The following is a 5491-nucleotide window of genomic DNA, read 5'->3' as shown; positions in this document are numbered from 1 at the left end:
CCAACAGACAACAAAGCATAATCCATAAGGTCCCTTAAACTACAGTTACATTCCCCTCCAGGTAACCAAGATTTCGTGGGTTCATCCAGTCCAAAACGGAACAAGTCTTTAAACAAAACTTCATCATACAGTGGAACCTGATATGATAGCACACAGAACCGGCGAACATACTCCTCAATAGAAAGACCTCCTTGCCGAAGATGTAGTAGCTGGGTGACTGGGTCCATACCTGGCCAGAGTCCTTTAGAAAAGCTGCTGGATCCTTGTGGGGCTGAGTATTCTGTCACGGGGCTGAGGAGACGAGAGGCGTGCGGATCCATGTGCAAGCTTTATTTGACAAGAGAAGTGGTCAAACACAGGCAGGGTCGATCAATGGCAAACAGGTATATGGCGGGCAAAACACAAGAATAGTCCTGGGGCTAGCGTAGGTCACTGATCGGCAGACAGAATCACAGGGGCGAGACGAGAGGGAAAAATCCAGGAAAACAGGCAAAGATCAGAAACCGAGAGAACAGGCAAGGCAAGGCAAAACAAGGAAACACAAAGACTCGGAACGGGGTACAGGCTAAACAATACTCAGCCGAGAATGGTTGTTTGAGTGGGTGTTATATAGTGAGGGAGTGATATAAAGCAGCTGTGTGCAATCAGTGCAATCAGTGCAGTGTGTAATCAGTGCAATGAATGATGGGATATGTAGTCCAGGGTGCTATGCAACAGTATGTGTTGTGTGAGAGTCAATGTAATGGAAAGGGTGACCTCTGGTGGTGAATGAACGGAAGTCCATGGACAGGATTCGTGACAGTATCATAGTTTCTGGCAAATAAAGTGAGTTAAAATGAATTAAAATGTCATTGTAATTACACAAATATCAGTTATGAAAACATGAATATCCTTATGTCAAACGTGTGACATTATTGAATTATTTTTATTATTTAAATTATTATTCCATACAGTCAAGAATGCCAAAGGCTAAATTAACCATTTTAAGAGGAGTTACAGAGATTTTATGCATTTAAAATGACCTTTTCATGCTATTTTATTAGTACATTAAAAAAAACCTGGGAATTGTGTAAATAAAATAGTTTTAAATGGGATACTAAAGCGTACCAAGTTAAATGGTATTCACACTGAGAGAGAAAAAGAGAAAATGTATGCGTAGAAGACACGGGCTAATAACTTGCAGATGATGTGGATCGGCCCCCTCTTTGCTTCGCCTCATGCTAACTGTCATTCCCAGGGGGCCGAGGGTCACCTGTCTATCAGCAGCAGAAATATGAAAATATCAATTTTCTCATTTGTTCTGACGGCAGCCGCTCGTTAGCTGTGTGGCGGTGCTGAGCGATGACGCAGTGGTCACTGAGGCCAGGCCACCGAGTTTAACATGCATTAGCTCACTGCTCGCCTTTAATCTTTAATGAAAGGAGCCCGTCAGTTAAGATGAAGACATCAGTTAGCAGAAATTAAAACCTTACAGTGAGCTGCACTTGAGTCTTTTAATATATAAACTTACTGACTGCTGTGCATAGACTTACTAAGATGAATTCCTTGTGCAACTGTGACGAAAATAGCCACGAAATCGAATAAAAAATGGCTATGTTGTGGTATATTGTGTTTTTCAGGTGTGCATTTCAGATTAACTCCAATGAGAATGTTATTTCAATACAATAATCTGCAATATAATGGGGTGAAACTCATGAAACTTGTAAAGAAATTAGATTTTGCATGAAAAAAATTAAGCCTATTTAAGGCATTATTATGACAATACATTTTTTTACATAATTTATAAGATTCATAGAGTTAACAATCTTAAACATTACTTAGCAGATGTTATCCAAAGTGACTTCCAGTATTTCAATTGCTGCTATCAAATTTAACATTATTCGCTGTTGTTAAGGTATTCGAAACCAGATACAGACGGACACTCAAAGCAATTTCCCTCTCTTAACGTCTGTCTTTTTCTACCTCACACACACAGATCTGAGTGCATTACCCTGATTGCAACACTTAATGGAGTCACAGTCTTTCCCATGGGTGACCACCATCTCAACAAATCCACATGAGGGCAAAGGTCAGGGTGAATGTCACTTCCATGACTGTCTTAAAAGCCCGGCAGCATCCTAAGAGCGAGCTAATGGATATCTGGAGTTTGCATAGGAGTCTGAGCCAATAAATATGTCACAATGTCATGTCATCTGTCGCTAATTTGTATTTATTGCAGTGTAATTGTGCCTGAGGTTTAACATACATGAAGGCCAGCAAAAGCACTTTTAGACATTGGCATCACTAGTATTCCCCAGGCTTTTCCTATTTTTCTCACACAACTTTTCTTAATTTCTTTCTGTTTCAAACACAGCTACACAATCCAAAGAAACTAAGAACTACACTGGGAATCACATCTGTCAGGTATGAAGGGTTTGAGAGCTGATTCATTGTGGAAAATAAAATCTGAAAGACAACCATAACTGTTCAGCTGTAGCTTGAATTTTGACAGCAAGTCAAAAACATTGTGACTAGTTGGTTGAATGATCATATATACTGTATAAAATCAGCTTATCAGTCAGCGATCAGCTCATATGCAACACAAAGATACATTCACATGACTTAACACAGTAAATAAGACTTTAAATTTTATGAAAATAAATTCTACTTCTTCTATCCTACTTCTAAATGTAGTAAAGTGAAGTGACCATCATTCACAACCCATGTCCTCTGACAATATTATCTGATAACCTTATTTAATCTTTAACCTATTTAGACTTAACCTGCTGCTAACCTTAACCTCGGATACCAATTTCTAACCTCTGAGGTTTGGAAGTCCATCAAACTGCTAACTCATTGTAAAGAAGGCACACATTGCCAAAATTATGTATCTAGTCTCCCTTGGTACTACTGGAACCTGGAGAGTCCCTGAAAACATCACTATTCTTGAGATCTTCACACTCCCTTTACCTCAGGTCAAAACAGAGGTACATTTCCCACTTATTTCATCATCTTTGAAATCTGTATTGATCCCATTCCTTATCTTACACGCCAAGTCTTTTGAATTTCATGCAGTGACTATCAGATCCCATTGTCAGAATTTCAAGGTAGGGTTAGGTTCCCTTTCCAAATACTCTTGTTGCAGAGCTTGATTCCCAGTTCCTGTAGATCAGAGGGTGTTCTGTCCTGCTCCTGGATGACCAATATCCTGCAGAGTTTAGCTCCAACCTGCCCGAACACATTGGCCTGGAAGTAATTAGTAATCATGAAGAAACTGATTAGTTGGTTCAGGTGTGTTTATTTCTCTGCAGAGTAGTGGCCCTCCAGGAGCTGGATTGGACACCCCTGCTGTAGTTCAGCTGGTGGAGCATCATACTAATAATGCCAAGGTCATGTACTTGTGTCTCAGGAAACGTTTGTTGTGATAAAGTGTATATCTTATTTTGGATAAAAACGTCTGCCAATGTATATGTCAGTGCATCAAGGCAGGAAACCAACTGGGTCTTGTCTTTGTCTAAAATAGTATCTGCAGTACTTGTCAAGAAACACCCACTTCTTCATCTGATTTCTGCTGTCTCTCTCTGGCAACATCTTTGTCCTCCCACTCATTCTTGGTCACTTGGTCAAATTTCAGCCCATGCCATACTCCTCCACCTTTTCAACAAACGTCTCGTGATACTCCACCAACTAATCTTCTGAAATGTCTGCAGATACTGCTGCCTTTAACCTGAATTCCACCCACTCAATAGCACTTGATGCCCATTGATCTTTAGTTTCTAAGCAAAAGGTGCTCATTCCTTTTTGTGAAGATACCTTCCTGCGGAGTTCAGTTCAAACCTTGCTCCAACACACCTGTTTGTAATTGTCAAATGTTCCTGAAGATCTTAATTAGTTGGTTCAGATGTATTTGATTAGGGTTGAAGCTAAACTTTGCAGGTAGGTCGATCTTCAGGAGCAGGATTGAGCACCACTAACATCATACTTCACCAGGGTTCCTCAAATCCGGTCCTGGAGGGCCACTGCCCAGGAGAGTGTAGCTCAAACCCTAATCAAACTCACCTACCTGTGATTTTCTAGTGATCCTGAAGACCTTGATTAGCTTGCTCAGGTGTGTTTGAGCAGCTGTTAAACTCTCCAGAGCATTGGCCCCCTGGGGCAAGATTCGAGGAACCCTGTACTACACCCTTTGATGTGAGGTTTCTTTAGACATCAAATTATTCTTCTATTCCGGAATCAGGTTTGCCTCAAGAATCAAGTCAAATGAGATTACCTATGCTAGGATGAATTGTCAGTAGAAGATCAGGCAAGGCAGAAGATCAAAGGATGTGTCTTGAAGGAGAAGGAAGGGATTGGGAGCAAGAGGGCAGGTACAGTGTTTCATGGAAAGCTGTTTTCATTCCTTGTCTGTCTGTTCCCATCTCCTCCACCATCCGTACTCATCACTTCCATATTAGTCACAATTTAGGAGTGAAGTGGCCATCATTCACAACTCTTTCTCCAAGACCTTTGACAATATCTGTCGACATGCCACCCACTGTGCTGCTGACCTTATTTGAGACCTTCTCAGATAAGAATATATAACAACTTATCATAAGGCACAAACCCCCTCCCCTCCTGAACCCAAACCCTCCTTTCTGCTATGAGAGATATCATGTTATCCTCTGCCTTACCTCTCCTCTACAGGCAATACCTCCTTGTCTAGTCCCATCGCACTCCCATCTCACAAAAATCCAATTCATCACGCATAGTCCTCAGTCAGGTCAAGAATCCATATCCCACCTCCCTTGGTCTCTCTACCGTTGGCTATACAAGTGTTCCTCAAATCTGACCCTCAAGGGCTACTTGCCCTGCAGAGTTTTGCTCAAATCCTGATCAAACTCACCTGCCTGGATAGTATAGTAACTCATGTGTCTCTGATTAGTGCTGAAACTAAACTCTGCAGGGCAGTGGCATTCCAGGGCCAGATTTGAGGAACCCTAAGCCAAACTCTGGCCACCCGAATCAAATTCAAGGCTCTTGAAGGCCCTCTTACCTAAACCATCTTCTGATTAGGAAATCATCTAGATATGTGCTCATACAGTAGCATCCTAGCTATACAGTTGTTATTTACATATACACATTTTAAAATGTACCATCAAAAGTTATTTTGGTAAATGAACAAGTTTCTATTTTAGATTAATTGAACTGAAATTTGACAAATAGGCTGAAAATTATAAAATCCACTTAACATATGATTTAAATTAGCTAAATGGTCCAGCTCTATGTAGTGTCTGGAGAATGGCTAAAAATGTTTACTAGAACAGCTTCCACAATTTTTTATATAGCAATGTTTGGTTTTTACAAGTAACCCCAACAACCAAAAATGTTTCTTATAACCTGTTTAATTTCCTGCTTGCTCAATTAAACATGTCTGCGGTGTAATCAAGGTATTTAGCAATCAAGCAGACCACTGCTGCAAGTGTGTGTGTGTCGGCGTCTAAGCGTCACACTGTCTCCAGGACGGATTTGCACT

The 5491-nt window shown here is 40.8% G+C and overlaps 1 long non-coding RNA gene across 1 annotated transcript in view; it reads left to right on the top strand.

Annotated features, from left to right (window-relative positions):
- LOC107558712 (uncharacterized) overlaps window positions 1-2159 on the top strand; it is a 23393-nt gene extending 21234 nt beyond the window's left edge. The window contains exon 3 of the long non-coding RNA XR_001605519.1: window positions 1976-2159. This is a non-coding gene — a long non-coding RNA (uncharacterized lncRNA). The remainder of the gene's footprint in view (window positions 1-1975) is intronic.
- Window positions 2160-5491: the final 3332 nt, after the last annotated feature.

Source organism: Sinocyclocheilus grahami, unplaced genomic scaffold (genome assembly GCF_001515645.1).
Source record: "Sinocyclocheilus grahami isolate Dianchi unplaced genomic scaffold, SAMN03320097.WGS_v1.1 scaffold656.1, whole genome shotgun sequence".
NCBI lineage: Eukaryota > Metazoa > Chordata > Actinopteri > Cypriniformes > Cyprinidae > Sinocyclocheilus > Sinocyclocheilus grahami.
This window is presented reverse-complemented; position numbering and strand designations above follow the sequence as displayed.